Genomic DNA, 20102 nt, shown 5'->3' on the forward strand with positions numbered 1-20102 from the left:
ATGTATAATAAAGCTTGTTACAAGACTTGTAATAAAATACTTGATAGACACAGAGTCCTAGAAACACAGATGAGCACAGATACACAAAAACAAACACATCCAGAGATCCCTTACATGAAACAGAACCCCTCACACCCCTCTACCCAGACCCTTCGTACACACAGACCCATACCCACACCCACAGAGAGACTCCGTGTATCTCCATAGAGAGTCCCCAACAGTTACCCACAGAGATACCCCTCACAGAACCACGTACACCCCGGACCCACCCCCCAACAGAGATACACACATGCACATTGACACTCAATAAGTAATGCTAAGAACTCAAGATTTTCATGAGACTTGAGTAGTTTTTTCCATATTTTGAGGAGAAAGGACAAGTATACTCTTTAAGGTACTTTTAACTGAGGCAGAAATGTAGCAAAAAACAGACAGGCTGCCGTTGGGTCTGCACAACCGTGAATGTTGCAAAGCCATTTTTATTTGAATTCCTGTTTCTGGAACTAACTGCTTGTTCCTGGGCATCATTTTCAGTTTGATGTACTTATCATGCTTGGATGGAAAAGTCATTCTCTTATTATCTCTTAGGAGTTTGCATCCTAGGTTGCTGGTTAAGCAGAATTCCATGTTCAGTTCCTCTTGGTACTAACAGACACGCTTCTCAATGCGTGAATCTGCCCAGGATTGGAAGATCCAGAAATACTGCACCTACGTGGAGGACTCATACTGAGTCCTCTGTGGGTGTGTGGGTCTGAAGAATGTAGGGCAGAGAGGGAAAATTATGTTAAAACTAGAAAGAGGTGTAATTTTGGTCTTCTTATCTCTTGGCTCATTCATAGTATGGATTTGCATAAGACCTGTGATGAAACTTAAGATGACTCAGGGGGATAATTTAGTTGTAAGTTAAAAGATTTTTAAACTATGCTGATATTGGCAGAGGATGGCACGTTGATTGTGTTGGTTGATAAAAGAGATGACTGGTATCAACATAGCCAGATTTTTTAGTTCGTTGGGCAGCATTCTGTGAGAAGAATCTTGTTAGGGAAAAGGAGACTCTGACACGTACAGCATGTTTCTGCCTAAATACTTGAAAGTTTCTATCACAATAAGGGAGTTAGGCACCAGAGAGACATTGCTAGAATAGTTTTACAAATGTAGGTTCCAAAAAGATAAATATTTTTCTCTTGCTGTCTGGTACATGTACATGTTTTCATTTGACCAAAAGCCTGTTAAATTTTTTTTTCAAGCATATGGAAGAGTACCGAGAAGATTGAACACTGCCCAATTTAACAAATGTTAGAATTTTGCAAAATTTTCTGTAAATACTTTTAAAGACCTAAAACATTGTAGATAAAATTGTAGAGCCTTTTGTACCCCTCCTCTATTCCCTTTCTTTTCTCTTCCTCCATCACAGTGGTAAATGCTGTCTAAACTTCGCTATTTACTATTACCCTTCATGTTTTAACAGCTTTGCTGTATATTATCAATATCAATTGTATGTCAATAATATATAGCACTGTTTTGTGTGTTTATAAACTTAACATAACATGATACTATAGAGTAGATACTATTCTGCAACCTACTTTTTCCACTCATCTTTATTTTGAGTTTTAACCAATCCAATACATGTGGATTTTCTAGTTGAGTCATATGTAGTGCTTCATTGTGTGACTGTATCGCAGCTTACCCATTCCCTATTAATGTTTTCTCTCTCTCTCTCTCTTTTTTTCTTTTTTTTTGAACTGGGGTGAACATCCTTAAATCATGTTTTCTTACCATGTATAATAGTTTCTCTAGGGTATATATCCCATAAGCAGAATTGCCTAAGGTATACCAACTTTACCAGACTCTCCCAAGTTGCTTTCTAAAGTGTTTTTTTGGGGGCACCTGGATGACTCAGTCGGTTAAGCGTCCAACTTGGGCTCAGGTCATAATCTCACTGTTTGTGGGTTTGAGCCCCATATCGGACTCTGTGCTGACAGCTCAGAGCCTGGAACCTGCTTTGGATTCTGTGTCTTCCTCTCTCTCTGCCCCTCCTTCGCTCATGCTCTATCTCTTGCTCAAGAATAAATAAACATTGGGGCACCTGGATAGCTCAGTCGGTTAAGTGGTTAAGTGTCTGACTTCAGCTTAGGTCATGACCTTGCAATCCATGAGTTTAAGCCCCACATTGGGCTCTGTGCTGACAGCTCAGAGCCTGGAGCCTGCTTTGAATTCGTTGTCTCCCTCTCTCTTTCCCCCTCCCTTGTTCATGCTCTGTCTCTTTTTCTCAAAAAATAAAAATTAAAAAAAAAAAGTGGTTCTATTAATAGTTGTTTCCTGAATCCTTAATAATATGTGGTATTGTCAGATATTAAACTTGTGGCAGTCTGGTAGAGTTGTGAAATGATACCTCATTTAATTAACATTTCCTTGGATATTAGTGGGACTGAGCATCTTTTAATATGTCTGTAGTCCATTTGGATTTCCTTATTTGTGAAATGTCTATATTCATGCATATCCTTTCTCATTTTTCTACTTATTTTTTTTAAATGTTCTTGTTTATTTATTTTTGAGAGAGCGAGAGAGCGTGAGTGGGGGAGAGGCAGAGAGAGAAGGAGATAGAGAATCCTGAGCAGGCTCTGCTCCATGAGACCCTGGGATCATGACCTGAGCTGAAATCAAGACTCAGAAACGCAGCCGATTGAGCCACCCAGGTGCCCCTCTTTTCCTATTTTTCTTTTGGGGTCTGATTGGTTTTCTTACTGATTTAGAAAAGTTCTTCATATATATTTGTTCTAATCCTGTATCAGATATTTGTGTTGCAAATAACCTCAGGTCTGTGGCTTGTCTTTTTTACTTAATATGACTTTTATACAGAAGTTATTAAAATATGTAGGGGCTCCTGGGTGGCTCAGTAAGTTACGCTTCTGACTCTTGATTTCAGTTCAGGTCATGATTTCACAGTTTGTGGTTTCAAGCCCTGCGCTGCATTGGGCTCTGCACTGACAGGGGTTGGAGCCTGCTTGGGATATTCTCTCTTTGTCTCTGTCTCTGTCTCTCTCTCTTTTCCCCTTACCCCACTCATTCTCATGCTACTGTGTGTGCTTTCTCTCTGTTTTTCTCTTTCTCAAAATAAATAAATAAACCTAAAAATACATATATAAAAAAAGTTAAGGGGTGCTGGGTGGATCAGTCAGTTAAGCATCTGACTTTGGCTCAGGTCATGATCTTGCAGTTGGTGGGTTCGGGCTCTGTGTCAGCCTCTCTGCTGTCCGCACAGAGCCACTTCAGATCCTCTGTGTCCCTCTTTCTCTGCACCTCTCCCACTTGTGTGCATGCTCTCTCTTTCTCTCTCTCTCAAATAAGTTAATATTGAAAAAAAAATTTTAAGTTAAAATATGTAATGTAAAATCGATCATTTTTTTCCTCCATGTAGTTTGTCCTTTTTGATTCTTGTTTTAGAAACTTTTCCCTATCCTGATATGAAATGCCACTTTCACTGTCACACATCCTCTGTGTCCATTCTGTCTCTGGGTTGTGTATTATATTCCATTAGTCTCTTCGTTGATTTCTTTACCAATATCACACTTTTTTTTAATTGCTAGAAATTTATAATAACTCTTTCTTTGGATATGTTCCTCCTAATGTATTTAAAACTTTTTAACACCTTTATTGAGGTAAAATTTACATAAGATAAAGTTTACCCATTGTAAATTACAATTGAATGGCTGTTAATACATTTGTAGAGTTTTTTTTTTTTTTTCCCCACTATGGTAAAAAACAGTAAAACCTTGGTTTGCAAGCAGAATTTGTTCCGGAAACATGCTTGTAATCCAAAGCACTTGTGTATCAAAGCTAATTTCAAGAACCATTGGCTCAGTTGTGATCATCTGATGTTTGGTGTCACGTACTGCTTCTATTGCAAGATATCACTCATTCATCAAGTTAAAGTTTATTAGTAGTGTTTGCTCGTCTTGCATAACACAGAATAAGTTACTTGCAGTCTGAGGTTTTACTGTATATAAAACATGAAATTTACCATTTTAAGGTATATAGTTCAGCAGTTATTAAGTATATTCCCATTGCTGTAGAACTATCACCACCACTCATTCCTAGCATTTTTTTAATCTTCCCGAATTGAAACTTCATCATACCCATTAAACTCCTCATTCTCCTATCTCCCCAGCCCCCAGCAACCACTATTCTACTTTGTCTTTATGAATTTGACTACCCCAGGTACCTTGTACAAGTGGAATTGGATAGTTTTGTCCTTTTGTGTCTGGCTAATTTCACTTAGCCTGTTATCTTCAAAGTCCATGCATGTTGTAGCATGTGTCAGAGTTTCATTATTTTTTAAAATTGAGTAACATTTCAGTGTATGTATGTACAACATTTTGTTTTTCCGTGCATTCATTGATGAACACTTGGGTTGCTTCTCCTTTTGTCTGTTGTGCATAATGCTGTTATAAACACGAGTATACAACTACGTGTTTGAGTTGCTGCTTTTTTTTTTTCCAATTTTTTTTAATGTTTATTCATCTTTGAGACAGAGACAGAACATGTATGGGGAAGGGGCAGATAGAGAGGGAGACACAGAATCTGAAACACGCTCTAGTCTCGGAGCTGTCAGCACAGAGCCTGATGCGCGGCTCGAACTCACCAACCTGAGCTGAAGTAGGATACTCAACCGACTGAGCCACCCAGGTGCCCTGAGCTGCTGCTTTCAATTCTTTGCGTATATGCCCAGAAATGAAATTGCTGGATCATATGATAAGTCTATTTCTAATTTTTTGAGGAACTGCCATACTGTTTTCCAGAGCAGTTATATATTAAGTAATCTCTATACCCAACATGGGGCTCGAACTCACAACCCTAAGATCAAGAGTTGCATGCTCTTCTGACTGAGCCAGCCAGGCTCCCTCATCATTTTATATTTTTACTGACATCATACAAGCATTCTAATTTTTCTACATTCTCAACACTTGTTTATTTCTTTATTAGAATAACCATCCTAATGGGTATGAAGCGGGTAGAGTTTTAAAATCACACCATGGTCCAATTTAGGAATAGTTCTGTTTCCCCTAGAAGTCCCTTTTGCCCATTTGCAGTCAATCACTGCTCCCAACTTCTCCAGGTAGTCACTGATTTGCTTTCTTTATGTATTTGCCTTTTCTGGAAGTTTCCTATAAATGAATCATACAATATGTGTCTTTTGTGTCTGGCTGTTTCACTTAGGGTAATAATTTTTGAATAATTTATTCATGTATCAATAGTTTTCCCTTTTTTATTGCCAAATGGCATTCCATTGTGTAGATATACAACGTTTTATTTATCACTTTACTAGTTGATGGATGATTCTGGATTATTTTCAGCTTTTGGCTATTTTGAAGAATGCTGCTGTGAACATGGATAAGTCTTTGTATGGATGTATGTGTTAGTTTCTCTTGGACAGATATCTAGAAGTGAAATCGATGGGTCATGTGTTAAGTTTATGTTTAACTCTTTAAGAAAATGGCAAACTTTTCCAAAGTGATCATACAATATTACAATGCTACTAGCAGTTTATGAGTATTTCATTTTCTCTACATCCTTGTAACACTTGGCATTGTTTTTTTTTTATTGTAACCATTTTAGTGGTTATGTAGTGCTATGTTATTATAGCACTATATAATATAGTATTTGTGTTTCTCCATTTGTGTTTATTGGCAATTTGTATATTTTCTTCTTTTTAAAAATTTTTTTTAAGTTTATTTTTTTGGGGCGGGGAGAGAGAGAGAGAGAGAGAAAGAAAACACAAGTGGGGGAAGGGCAAAGAGAGTGGAAGACAGAGAGAATCCCAAGCAGGTTCCACACTATCAACGCAGAGCCCACCACAGGGCTCCTACTCACAAACCATGAGATCATGACCTGAGCCAAAATCAAGAGTTGGATGCCCAACTGACTGAGCCACCTAGGTACCCCTGTATATCTGCTTTGGTGAAATGTCTGTTCAGATCATTTGTCCATCTTTTTTGTTGTTTGTTTGTTTTTGATCTTTTTTTTTTTTTTTTTTTTTTAATTTATATCCAAATTGGTTAGCATATAGTGCAACAATGATTTCAGGAGTAGATTCCTTAGTGACCCTTACCCGTTTAGCCCATCCCCCTCCCATAATCCCTCCAGTAACCCTCAGTTTGTTCTCCACATTTATGAGTCTCTTCTGTTTTGTCCCCCTCCCTGTTTTTATATTATTTTTGTTTCCCTTCCCTTATGTTCATCTGTTTTGTCTCTTAAAGTCCTCATATGAGTGAAGTCATATGATTTTTGTCTTTCTCTGACTAATTTCACTTAGCATAATACCCTCCAGTTCCATCCACGTAGTTGCAAATGTCATTTGTCCTTCTTTAAATTGGGTTGTTTTCTTCTTAACTGAATTGTGAGAATTCTTTCCATAGCCCGAATACAAGCCCTTTTTCAGATACATGATTTGCAAATATTTTTTCCTAGCCTGTCTTTTCATTTTCCTAATGATGCATTTTGAAAAGCTAATGGTTTTAATTTTGATAAAGTCCAATATATTACTTTTTAAATAGTTTGTACTTTTGGTGTTATGTCTAAGAAATTTTTTTAAATTTTTTTAAAATTTTATTTTAGAGAGAGAACGTGAACAGGGGAGTGGGACAGAAGGAGGGAGGGAGAGAGAGAGAGAAAGAGAGAGAGAGAGAAAGAGAGAGAGAGAGAGAGAGAGGAATATTAAGCAGGCTCCATGCTCAGTGCAGAGCCTGACACAGGTCTCCCTCCCATGACCCTGGGATCATGAGCTGAAATCAAGAGTCAGGGCTTCTCAACCAACTAAGCTGCCCTGGTGCCCCATGTCTGAGAAATCTTTAGTTCAGATTCACCAAAATGTTCTATGTTTTCTTCTAGCAGTTTTATAGTTTCAGATTTTATATTTGGTCTGTGATCTATTGTGAGTTGACTTTTGTGTCTGGGGTAAGATATGGACCTAATATTTTTTCCTTTATATAGATATCTTGTTGTCCCAGCACTTTGTTTTTTTGAAAAGACTATTCTCTGCCTATTGAATTGGCTTGATACTATTGTTGCCTATCATTTGTCTGTAGATATGTGGGTGTATTTCTGGATGTTGTGTTCCAGTGGTCTGCTCGTTTATCTTGATGCCCGTACTATACTCTCTTGATTATTGTAGCTTTAGAGTAAGCATTGGAATTGGATAATATAAATGCTCCTATTTTATTATTCTTTTTCAAAATAATTTTGACTATCTTAGGCCTTTTTAAATTTCCATACAGGGCGCCTGGGTGGCTGAGCCTTCAGCTCAGGTATGATCTCACAGTTCATGAGTTTGAGTCCCACATCGGGTGAGCTCAAGCCCCACTTTGGGTAAACACGAGCCCTGCTTCTCTCTCTCTCTTTCTCTCTTTCTCTTTCTCTTTCTCTTCCTTTTTTTCTTCCTCTTTCTTTTTCTCTTTCTCTTTCTCTCTGCCCCTCCTGGGATTCTCTCTCTCTCTTTGCCCCTTGCTCACTTGCACCCCACCCCCCCCAAATAAATAAATAAATAAATAAATAAATAAATACATTTCCATACAAATTTTAGGATAAGCTTGTCAATTTCTACAAAAAAACCTTGCCAAGATTTTGGTAAGGATTATGTCAAATCTATAAGTCATTTTGGGAGAATTCCCATTTAAGTGCTATTGAGACTTAAAGTCCATGAACATGGAACCAAACTTTTATTTATTTATTTATTTAAAAAAGTTTTTTTTTTTAATGTTTATTTATTTTTGAAGGAGAGAGAGAGAGAGCGTGAAGGGCGGCAGGGACAGAGAGAAAGGGAGACACAGAATCTGAAACAGGCTTCAGGCTCTGAGCTGTCAGCACAAAGGCCGACTCGGGCTTGAACTCATGAACCGCGAGATCATGACCTGAGCTGAAGTTGAACACTTAACCGACTGAGCCACCCATGTGCCCCATGTGGAACCAAAATTTTAAACAAGCCTTTTTTTTTTTAAACCAAAGATTAGTGTATATCATGTGAACTTAAAAAGAACATTTGGATTAATTTCTGTATATTTCTGAGAGTTTTAGGGATACTTAATTTGTATAAGCACTTACTTGTCTTTAGGCCAACTTTAGTAGAACTGCTTTAAAGGATTTTGTATATATATATATATATATTTATTTATTTATATATTTATATATTCATTCATTCATTCATGTATTCATTCATGCATGCATTCATGCATGCTTTAGCTCATGACCCTGATATCAAGAGTCGCATACTCTATCAACTGAGATAGCCAGGTGCCCCTAGAAATTCTTGTAGATAAAAGTCCAAATCTTCAAAGGTATACCTATTTCAGTGTGACTCCAAACCAGCAAGCCTTTTTATGGCTTAACTATGGACGCAAAAGGCATCCCCAAAGAGGATGCAAAAGATGCAGACCCCTTTAAGAGCCAGAGTTACTGCCAAAGATAGCCTAAGCATTTTTTGTTAAGAACCTCCTTATGACAAAGGACACGAAAGACAAAGATACAGGAAAACAATGACTTTTTCTGGAAGGCTAAGGATAACTAACTAATGGGTATCCGAAAGCAAATTCATGACAGTTACAATCCAAAGAGCTAATTCTTACAAATGTTTTTCTCCTGCTAATCTGAATTTGGAAAAGAAGGTACAAGGAGAAGTTCACCATCTTCTCCTGAACCGACAAAACCCCCAAATCCAGGAGACTGACTTTGGTAAGAATTCTTACCTTTTGCTGGCCTTTGTCAGTTGCTGGAGTATTTTTAGCTATAGTCTACAGGGCTTGTGGGGTGTCCCAGCTGTTCCTTCACTGTCACTAAAACTAAAATAAACTAAAACAGAAAAAAGTCCTTTCTCTACTATCCTCTTTGGCTTTCTGGCTGGGACCCTGTAAATTGGACTGACAAAAGACAGATTAATAAGAGCAAAGTACACAGGGTTATTTATTTAATACAAGTTTTACATGAGATGAGAGCCTTCATAAAGAAATGAAAAACCAAAGAAGTGGTTCAACGTGAATGTTTTTGTGTTAATTTTGATGAAGAGTGGAAAGTTGTGGCAAAATGTTCTAAGACAAAAGGGTCTGAGCTAAGGGTAATAAGCTGGGGAAATTTAGCAAGGCCTTAATATTCATTATGTCAAGGTGCCATATTTTGGGTCAGTGTGTTCTAAACCTCATCAATAATGATGGTAAATCACATAGATTGATAATGATGATATCCGAAAGTAATTATTTCCAGTTTGAGTATACCCATTAATGTACATAGCTAATTCTAGATTCTTTTTCTTTTCCACCTTCTGAATTATCATAGTTATTTATCAGTTTTATGGTCTTTATGAAGGGTCTTTTGGGTATTCCAGAAATTGATTCATTTTTTTACCACTTCCATCAGGGTAATGTCTTTAAAATTCTTCTGTTGGTTAGTGGACCCACTTTTTGTTCATTAGGTATTTGGCTTGCTTTTGGTGGATTTTCACAATTTAATGCTAGCACATGATAGGTGCTTAATAAATGTTTGTGATAATAGAGCTGAACCCCATTGTGAACCATTGATTTGTAACATACTTCTCTCCCCTTACCAGCTCAAGTACCTCTGTCCCTTGAATGAATGTAACTCCTGATGCAGTCACACACACGAAAGCTTAAGTATTTTCAGCTCTTGTATGTAATATTCTTAGTTAGATTCTCTGTCAGATGACACTAGTGATTAAGCCTTTGGAAAGAGCCCAAGAGTTTTCAGACTCTCTGGCTAGACAATAGCAACAACAGTGGGTAGTATACACTGACGTGATGATACTTGGCAATTCTAAAGCAACACTGGTTTTATACAGGAGCATCAGGTTAAACCAGCTAAGACTCCTTAGGCTGAAAACCTACTTTGTAGATTTTATAGTTTTATTTACTTTTTTTTTTTCTCCAGAATTGTTTCCTTAAATATGTAGCAGAGATCATGGTAGATACGTATTTGTACTCAAAGATTGAGATGCTCAGCAAGAGGGCTGTTGGCTTAAAGGGAGTGAGGACAATGAGTATTTTGGGGTTCACAGTTAGACTCTTGAAGCCTCTGTCCCTATCTTGGGGAAAAAAGGAAGGGCACCCTAGGAAGGTTGGGACCTTGCCAAGATGTAGAGCAGTATCAAAGAATACTCTCTTTAGAGCACTTATAAATTTGAGTTAGTTCTTACAATAGCACTGTGGTAAGCAATTATAGTTTACTAATGGAAAGGCCAAATAAAATGAAATTCAATTAATGTTTGTTAAATGTCATTAAGCACTCTACTTAGTGTTTGTCCAAAGCTCCAGAGCAGGCAACTGTAAATGCAAAATCCAAATGCTGCGTTTTGCCAAGAGAGCATTTTGGTCTCTGTATCTGTAAATATAAATACTTCCTGAATTATAAGATTATAGTACAGAAATTTTCTTTAGTAGAAATTAGAATGCAAGTGTTTCAAAATATACTTATTTAGGTCTTTATGTTTCATGAATTTTCAAGTAAAAAGTCAGAATTAGAAAAACAAGAAACAAACTTATAGTTGTATCTTTTTTAGTAAAGTGTTATGATTTAGTCAAATCAAACACAAGGTAAAAAACTGAACTTGAGTTCTTGTTCTATAATACTTCAAACAAATGCTTATTTGACTGAATCATAATATGAGCACTTTGTTAAAAAGTATTACAGAATACGAAGTCAAGTTTCATTTTTCACCTTATGTTTGAAATGTTAATATAACATCTAAATGAAGGTGTCTTACAGATAAAGCTGGTGTCCCAGTGGAAATTGAAGGAGGGAGTCAAGAAGTAGCTTTGGAAATTATTATGAAGGTCCTAGTCATAATGGTAGCTATTCTTAGAACGATTGTAGGGGGTCAAATGAGATATACTTGGACACAAAGCACCATTCATAGGAAGAAGAAAATGTTGGTAAATTACGTTATTATCCTATAATTATTATTAATTATTAATATTATATATAATTATTATTATATTATCCTATAATAATATAATTTTACCTTCGTATAGCTCTTTATATTTTTTAATCCAGTTAAATCCATCATTTTATTTGGTACTGGAATAGAGTTTGAAATATACTAAGTGACTTCTTAACATAACATGTTAATTTCAGGGATGCTATTACTTTTTTTTTTTTTTTTTCCTTAAACTATGATTAAAAATACTAGATACTTTAGGGGCACCCGGGTGGCTCAGTTGATGGTTAAGCATCTGACTCTTGATTTCGGCTCAGGTCATGATCTTCCAGTTCGAGGGATTAAGCCCTGTATTGGGCTCTGTGCTGACTGTGCAGAGCCTGCTTGGGATTCTCTCTCCCCCCTTTCTCTCTGCCCCTTCCCTATTCACTCTTTCTTTCTTTCTTTCTTTCTTTCTTTCTTTCTTTCTTTCTTCCCCCCAAAAATAAATAAATAAATAAATAAATAAATAAATAAATAAATAAATAAACTTTACCCCCCCCCCCATACACACAAACAAAAACCAGATACTTTACATTTAATTATTTTGTACTTGATTGGTACATTGCTAATATTTTTCAAAGAAATATCAATTTTGTTGAAACTAGAGCCCAGGTGTTTTAATTTTCTTATCCTGGTCTCTTTGTTGTACCGTACTACTGTAAAACGATCAATCTTCATTAAGTCCTAGGTCACTTTTTATTTAACCTGGCCAAAACAATGTTCTCTAAGAGCCTTATTTCAAAGATCTAATTTTGTACAGAGATTTGAAGGCAACGTTATAGCTACTCTTCTGTTTTCTCTGAGCTAGGTCATAGGCTAAGGAGAGGAAGAGAGAAAGAGTTCAGAAGTTTGAGTAAAATCGTAGAGGCACTTGGGTGGCTTAGTTAGCTAACTGACTTCAGCTCAGGTCATTATCTCACAGTTCATTAATTCGAGCTCCACATTGGGCTTTCTGCTGTCAGTGTGGACCCCACTTTGTATCTTCTGTCTCCCACTCTCTCTCTGCCTCTCTCTCTTTCAAAAATAAATAAACATTAAAAAAAGATTAAAAAACCCACAAAAACTTTTAAAAAAGGTGAGTAAAATGGTGAAAATTTAAAGTAGTTTTTTGTGAGTATGAGCAGGGTCTCAGAATTAATCAGACAGTGTAGAATTAAATTTTCTAGTAGTCACATTTTAATTAATTAGTTAATTGATTTTTAAGTAGGCTCCATGCCCAATGTGGGGCTCAAACTCATGACCCTGAGATCTAGAGTCACATGCTCTATCAACTGAGCCAGCCAGGCATGCCCCATAGTAGTCACACTTTTAAAAGTAAAAAGAAGTAAAATTAATTTTAACAACATATTGTATGTAACCCAACAAATCCAAAATGTTATAATTTCAATATGTAATCAATATATAAACTGAGATATTTTGCCCTTTTTTAGATTTAGTCTTCAAAATTTATTATGTTTTGGCAGCACATTTGATTTTGGACTAGCCACATTTCAAGTATCCATCAGCTACATGTGGCTAGTGGCTATCTGTTGAAAAGTGCAGTTCAAAAGTAAGTAAAAAATAATACATTTTGAGCTGCATAGATACTGTCATCTGTTGTTTATATGAATATATTATTTTTTCTAACAGTCCTTGAGGATAAGGCAATTTATTTGCTAGACCTGGCTTGATGAACTCAAGGGAAGTTGATACATTAAAAAAAAAAAAGTGAGATCCAGTTAGAAGGAAGTTTATTCTACAGGAGGAGGCGATGCCAATACTAAAATTAATACACCATCCTATGTAGATACATCCACCTTGTCATATGAAAGCTATGTACAACTGTATATATCCTTTAAAAGTACAGAAAAGGTAGTATACTACATACAGCACTCTGTATCTTGCTTTTTTCCCACTTAATATACCTTGGAGCTGCTTTGTTGTTTTTAAAGTCTATATTATATTCCATTGTATGAATGTACCATAATTTATGTAGCCAATTTGCTATTTATAGTTGTTTTCAATATTTTGCCCTTAGAAACAGTGCCATAATGAATATCTTTGTATATATGTGTTGAATACATATGTGAATATCTGTAGAATAAATTCTTACAAGTGAAATTTCTGGTTTAAAAGGTAGGTATATATTTCTTATTTTATAAATATTGCCAAATGCAATAGACGTTATACTAGTTCACACTCTAAACTAGTAGTGTGAATAAACTTTTTCTTAAATAGAACTGATTCTCTGAACTGAGTCTTAGTAGAAAACAAAATTTATAGATTTAAAACATTTTAGGGGTACTTGGGTGGCTTCAGTTGGTTAATCACAGGTCTTTGGCTCAGGTCATGATCTTGTAGTTTGTGAGTTCGAGACTTGCATCAGGCTGTCTGCTCTCAGCACAGAGCCTTCTTTGGATCCTCTTCCTCTCTCTCAGCTCCTTTCCAGCTTGTTCTTTCTATCTCTCAAAATAAATAAATAAACTTTAAAAAGGTGTTTTTATTGTGCTATTCTAATAGAAGAGGCATAGGTAACCCCCCCCCCCTTTATCTTGAGATGATCCTCTTTTTTTTTTTTTTTTCTTTTAATGTTTATTTTTGAGAGAGAGAGACAGTGCGAGCAGGGGAGGGGCAGAGAGCAAGGGAGACACAGAATCCCAAGCAGGCTCCAGGCTCTGAGCTGTCAGCACAGAGTCCGATGCAGGGCTCAAACCGACAAGCTGTGAGATCGTGACCTGAGCCGAAGTCGGAGGCTTAAATGACTGAGCCACCCAGGCTCCCCTTGAGGTGATCCTCTTGAGCCACCTCAGAGGAACCCCTCAGGTTCCAGAGTATAGATTGAAAACACTGATTGTAATCCAGCTCCTCTTACTTTATGTATGAAGAAAAGGGTTCCAAAGAGATGGAGCTATTCCTCCAAGACCCCCTAAAAGGAGAAAAATAGGAAAAATAGGAATGGCTCTGAAATGTATATGAAAGGAATTTCTTAGTGTTCTCTGTAACAGACTGACCTCAATTAATGACTTTTAAAGAATCAGACCTCTTAAAAATAGCGCTTGGTGTTTGATTTTGTTTTCGTAAGCTTCATGGTTAGTGGAGACCTTGGCAGCTCCTGGCGTTGGAGTAGAATAGGGAACTTGATTGATGATGGGGGTGGGGGGGGACAAGGGAGAGAGTCCTTGCCTTCATGCTTCTTTTTTTTTTTTTAATTATTTTTTTTTAGAGAGTGTGAGCATGGGAGAGGGGAAGAGGGAGAAGAGGGAGAGAGGAGAGTATGAGCAGGGGAGAGGGGCAGAGGGGGAGAGAGACAGACAGACAGACAGATAGACAGACAGACACAGACTGAATCTTAAGCACACTCCACAGAGCCCAAAACAGGGCTTGACCCTACAACCTTGGGATCATAACCTGAGCTGAAATAGTCAAGACATTCGACCAGCTGAGCCACCCAGGTGCCCCTTTGCCTTCATATTTCTGATGTGGCAACAACTGATCTGAAAAGCAAAGGGGCAAAGAATCAGCTGAGGAGGATGAGGTGGTATAGGAGAAAAAAATCTAGAGTGCCTAGTCCAGTGCCTGGTCCATTGTAGCTGCTAGTTATGCTAGTTTTGTGTTAGTGGAAGTATAGATTGGTCTAGCCATTTTGGAAGGAAATAGTCAGATTATACATTATGTGTACTCCATGATCCAGAAGCTCTTTCCCTAGGTGTATATCTGAAAGAAATTCTCACAGTACATAACTGGTTGTTCATTACAGTGTTATATGTTTATGGAAAATGTACTTGTTGTCCTTCTCTTTCCCCAATGATGGGTAAATTAGGATAGATTTCTACCACTAAGAATTATCTAGCAATTTGAAGCAGTGGACTATATGTGCACAGGCAATGTGATGTCTCTTAAAAACATGATGCTGAATAAAACAAAGAAACAGACTGGGGTATGTAACACAATAGCATTTATATAAATTAAAAAATGCATTAAGTAAAACACTGCATAGTTTGTAAGAAAACATGTGAACACGTAAATATATTACAGTGACTGCCTAAATTGAGGGCTAATGGGAGTGGGATAAAGGAGAATAAATAAAATAAAAATATGTAAGTGTAAAACTTCATTTCTCTAGTGAAGTGATGTTCGAAGCATCTACTAGTTGACTAGGAGGATGTCTACAGACCACTACCCTGTGTCTCCCATTGTTATTACCTTTGGGAATAATTCTTTCTTTCTTTCTTTCTTTCTTTCTTTCTTTCTTTCTTTCTTTCTTTCTTTCTCTCTCTCTTTCTCTCTCTCTCTTTTTCTTTTTCTTTTCTGTTCTTTTCTTTTCTCTTCTTTTCTTTTTAAATGTTTATTTATTTTTGAGAGGGGGAGAGAGAGAGAGAGACAGAGTGCAGGCTGGGGAGAGGCAGAGAGACAGGGAGACACAGAATCCGAGGCAGGCTACAGGCTCTGAGCTGTCAGCACAGAGCCTGATGCGGGACTTGAACTCGAGCTGTGAGATCGTGCGTGACCAGAGCCAAAGTTAGACGCTTAACCAACTGAGCCACCCAGGGGCCCCAGGATAATATTTTCTGATAATAAATTATCGTTGGAACATTTTTGTTGTTAATCTAGCTATACTTAAAGTGAATGTTTGGGATTCGCGTTTCTGAAATCTTCCTCTTTTTTTAGCCTTTATTTCCTCTTCACTTTTTCTGTTACTATATGTTCTGTTTGGTTGTTACTTAAATACAGAATATACTAGCCTCATTGTTTATATCTCATTTAGATACTACGTATATTACCAGCACTATATGTTGTCATTCTTAGAAGATGATACTGATACTTAGTGATGAGTCATATGAGATATTTTTCAGTATCCTCTTACTTAGATAATGGCTTTTTTTTTTTTTTTAATTAAAGGAAGGGAAAAAATACTTGGAATAAAGAACTGACTAGTTTGATCCATTACCCTATATAAAACTTACGTTATTTATCTTGCTTTTCCTAAGAATCTCTGCTTAGGACGATAAAAGTACTGACTCCTAGAGAGTTCCCTGAGGTAGCAGTAAGATCTTGGGTAGAATATCATATAAGAAACAACACCCCCTACCTTTTTGCAATTTTTGTTGCTAGAACTACTCTTCTTTTTGTAGGTCACGAACTTTTGAGTAGCCTGAGTTTGGGGTTAGCCTTAATTGAGGTTTTGGTTGTTAATGTGTACCACCCAGTCCGGTGCTCCAGATTAGCAACTGGAGAAAGGAGCTGTGATGGAATTAAAGTAACCTTGGCAACCATTATAATGTAAATGAGCCTTCTTGGGAAGGAAGTTGAGAGCGTGGGCACTTGTTAGGGCATTCCTTTTAGCTTTTCAAGTAGAGCTGACTAGCATTTTGCTATTTTAAAATCCTGGTGTAGCTGCTCCTCAGACACCGTCAGATCAAGTTCTATGCCATTCTAGCCTTTTTGAGTTTTCTGAGAAGCTGATACCATGTTTTAATAAGTATATAAAGCAAAATGAATCTCAAAATGATGTGCTTATGCTCTTCATACACGTGAAGACCTCTTTTTCCTTTGCTAACATTGCCTTTTTCTCATTGCCTTCTGCCACTAGCATTGCAGCAGCTCTGCCCCAAATCTCTGATGCACAAAGGAAGCCACTTAAGTTTCCGGAGAAACAGTGTGGCGTATACCTAACAGACCTGTGGCCAAGATTTAGCTTATGATAGAACTGGTAATGCCAAGGCTACAACTTAAGCAGTATAAAAGAGACAAATCCTCGGTTTCAAATCTTAGTTTTTTTGTTTTAGCCTTTAGGCTTTAAGAAAAAAAATTCTTATATGTTTGGAGTTTTAATGCAGGCTTACTCTTTGTGGATTTAGAGATTGGATGATGAGGGGAGTAACAAAAGTGAAACCAAAGTTATGACCAAACTGGGGTTGAGTTGCTAAATTAAGTACTATACTTGTTTACCGCCTCCCTGATGAGTCCAGTGGTTTTAACAAAACTTGTGAGTGAAAAGCTTGGGTTTCTTATTGAAGGTTAGCCATTGTTATGCTGTTGGTGCTGAGCAAATAGCTTCCATCAGCCTCGGTTTTCACTTTGTAAAGAGTGAAAACAAGGACTCTTTCCATTATGGGGAAATATTTACAAACGGAATAAAATAGAACTAGTGGTATGATCAAGGATATCATCTGATGTAAGGTAAATTCTAAAATTTAGGGTAATATGTCTCACATATCCTCCGTAGCTTCTTTCAGTTAAGGCTTTTAAAACATATTATTAGTTCGGGGCTCCTGGGTGGCTCAGTCAGTGGAGTGTCCAACTTCGGCTCAGGTCATGATCTCATGGTTCGTGGGTTTGAGCCCTGCGTTGGGCTTTGTGGTGACAGCTCAAAGCCTGGAGCCTGCTCAGGATTCTGTGTCTCCCTCTCTGCTCCTCCCCTGCTCACACTGTCTCTCTCTCTCTCTCTCTCTCTCTCTCAAAAATAAACATTAAAAAATTTTTTTAAAGAAAGAAAAAAATGTTGTTATTTTGATTTTTAAGTCTTCTTCCTCCAACCTTACCTTTTTGTTGAGTTGTCATTCAGATCACCTCAGATAACCTTTTATAACAACTGTCTTTGTTGGCTTAGCCATCCATCAACAGGTAAGTTGATCTTGAAGTTCAAATATCTGAGGATTTATTATATGAAAAGCTTGAAACTGTGTGCATGGAGAATAAGTTTAAAATATGTAAAAGCATAATTCCTACTCTTTGACAGTCATTCAGATACTTGGAAACAGCTCTAAATGTTCCTTTTCCTGCATCAGAGCTTCTCTGTGGAAATCATTCCTGATTCTCTTGGTCATTCTTCATATGATTTAGTTTGCCAGCCTTGTTACCACCTTCCTGGTTATCCTTTTCTAGATTTATTATATATGGTAGTGTCACCTGTAAGAGGTCATATACCGAATCATGATTCTAGGATGTTGCTTGACCTGTTGCAGTTTTCTTCTTTGTACAGGTCACTGTACTGTTATTTTATTAATTGAGTTTGTGTAGGCTTTTTAAGCTGAAACCTCATAATGAAGGCTCATCTTGAACTTAACACTCAATTGTTAAAAAGTAACAACAGGTCCAAAATGGAGTCACTTGTACTAGGCCCACCTCACCAAACCAAGATTTAATTAATATTTAACCTAATTGCAGTTTTGACCTTCCCTAGGAATGTAATCTTAACTGGTCAGTCTGGAATTTCCTAGCCAGCACCAGTAGGGTTATCCTGCTTCATAGACCCTGATTTTCTCCAAAGGAAGGTGACCTTGCCAGAAACAATTTTTTCACTAATGACTTTCTTTTCCCATTCCCTCTCTGCCTCTGAAAACCTTTCCTTTTCTGTAGCTCTTTGGGGCCTCTTTCTATTTGCTAGATGGGATACTGCTTAATTCATGAATTGTTAAATAAAGCCAATTTGATCTTTATTGATCTTGAATTTTTGTTATTTAACACAACTAAATTCTCAAGTAATGATCAACTAATGTTAAAATTAATTTCTTACCAGCATTATACTTTTTTTTTTAAATAACTATATTTACATATATCCTTCATAAATTTCGTTTTGTATTTTCAGTCCATTGTTTTTATCTCTTCAGATATTTTTTATTTTGTTGATTGTGTCTTTCATGGCATTATCTAATCTTCCTAGCTTTATATTACTAGCAAAATATATAAACTACCTCTTAAATCTTCAGCGTGTTGATAAACATCTACCACAGCAAGGCCAAATAAAGAGCCTTGCTAACATTAGAGCCTTCCATCCAGATTGATATTAAGCCATTGATTAATAATGTGAGGATGGTTGTTTAACCAATTTTAAAACCATTACCTGACTAGCATGAGAAATCTTATCTTGATTTCAACGAGATGTATTTGACCTACTCTATGTTATTTATCTTATCTTTCAGTCTAGTAATTTTGCCAAAAATAAAATTAGGTCAGCCTGATTTTTTTTCTTATTGAGCCAATTCTGGTTTCTGGTGCTATCTATACCCCTTCCCTACCCTGCAAAAATCTGGCATAGAATTTTGCTGGGACTCTTTGGTAAACTCTTAATCTGTAGCTCTGAGAATTTAGTCTCTCTCTTTTTTCCTTTGAAATTGAGGAAATTGAAATAGAATTTTGTTTCTAGTCTTCTAGCTTCTTTTCTATTTTCCATGAGCTATCATGGAGATCTCAATGTTTTAGGCTATAATTTATCTGGTTCTAGAGATTTGAATGTACTAAAAAGTTACTGGATGCTCTTTTATTATTTTTTCTTCTGTCTCAGACTTCAGTTTCCTCTTAAACATGTGTGTTCTGCTCTTTCCAATCTGGAAGATTATTCTTGAAAAAGAAATATAGAAGCAAAATAAGAGTGGAATAGGTTTGATTTTCTGTAGCATCTTTTAACATAATGTATGTTAAAAGGTCTGTATCATCTTTTTGTATCCAACTTTGCTGAAAAAAAGACTCTATATTAGCACTGTATAAGCTTATATTGATCCTCTGTTATGTGCCAAGTACTGCATTAGATTCTTGGACTCAAAGATGAGTAAGACATGGTCTTATCTCTTAAGGAATTCACAATATAGTTGAAGAGATACATATTTATAAAAATAGCAAGATAATTGCTAATAGAGGATGTTTAAAATCCTGTGATGGAGCAATCAGTTGTATTTAAGGTGGTAGGTTTATATGAACCTCCACAGAGGAAGCTCTGTTTAAGTGTATTCTTTTTTATTTATTTTATTTTATTTTATTTTTTTTAGAGATAGAGAGCTCAAGTGTGAGCAGAGGAGAGGGGCAGAGAAAGAGAGAGAGAGAGAGAGAGAGAGAGAGAGAGAAAATCTTAAGCAGGCTCCATGCCCAGTGTGGAGCCCAACTCAGGGCCTAATACCATGCATGACACTGGGATCATGACCTGAACTGAAATCAAGAGTCGCATGCTCGACCGACTGAGCCACCCAGGTGCCCCAGTTTAAGTGGATTCTTAAAGGAAGTATGGACATTTTGGGTGGATTGGGATGTTACTGAAGGAAAAACTTTTTTTTTTTTTTTTTTTTTTTTTAATGAAGAACAGCATGTATAAGTAGATGGAGGGTAAGGGCCAACATGATGGAGCAATCTTAAAATAATCCTATAGTATGGT

The 20102-nt window shown here is 36.8% G+C and overlaps 1 protein-coding gene and 1 long non-coding RNA gene across 3 annotated transcripts in view; one reads left to right on the forward strand and one right to left on the reverse strand.

Moving 5' to 3' along the window:
* Nucleotides 1–20102, forward strand: part of AHCYL2 (adenosylhomocysteinase like 2) — a 170149-nt gene that overhangs the window by 12224 nt on the left and 137823 nt on the right. The gene's annotated exons all lie outside the window — the stretch shown is intronic.
* Nucleotides 462–16236, reverse strand: LOC122488254. Its single transcript, XR_006298592.1, has 2 exons — nucleotides 16047–16236; nucleotides 462–751 (listed from the first exon to the last, which is right to left on the reverse strand). It is a non-coding gene; the product is annotated as an uncharacterized LOC122488254 (long non-coding RNA).

The sequence above is a fragment of the Prionailurus bengalensis genome, chromosome A2 (genome assembly GCF_016509475.1).
Source record: "Prionailurus bengalensis isolate Pbe53 chromosome A2, Fcat_Pben_1.1_paternal_pri, whole genome shotgun sequence".
In the NCBI taxonomy this organism is placed as follows: domain Eukaryota; kingdom Metazoa; phylum Chordata; class Mammalia; order Carnivora; family Felidae; genus Prionailurus; species Prionailurus bengalensis.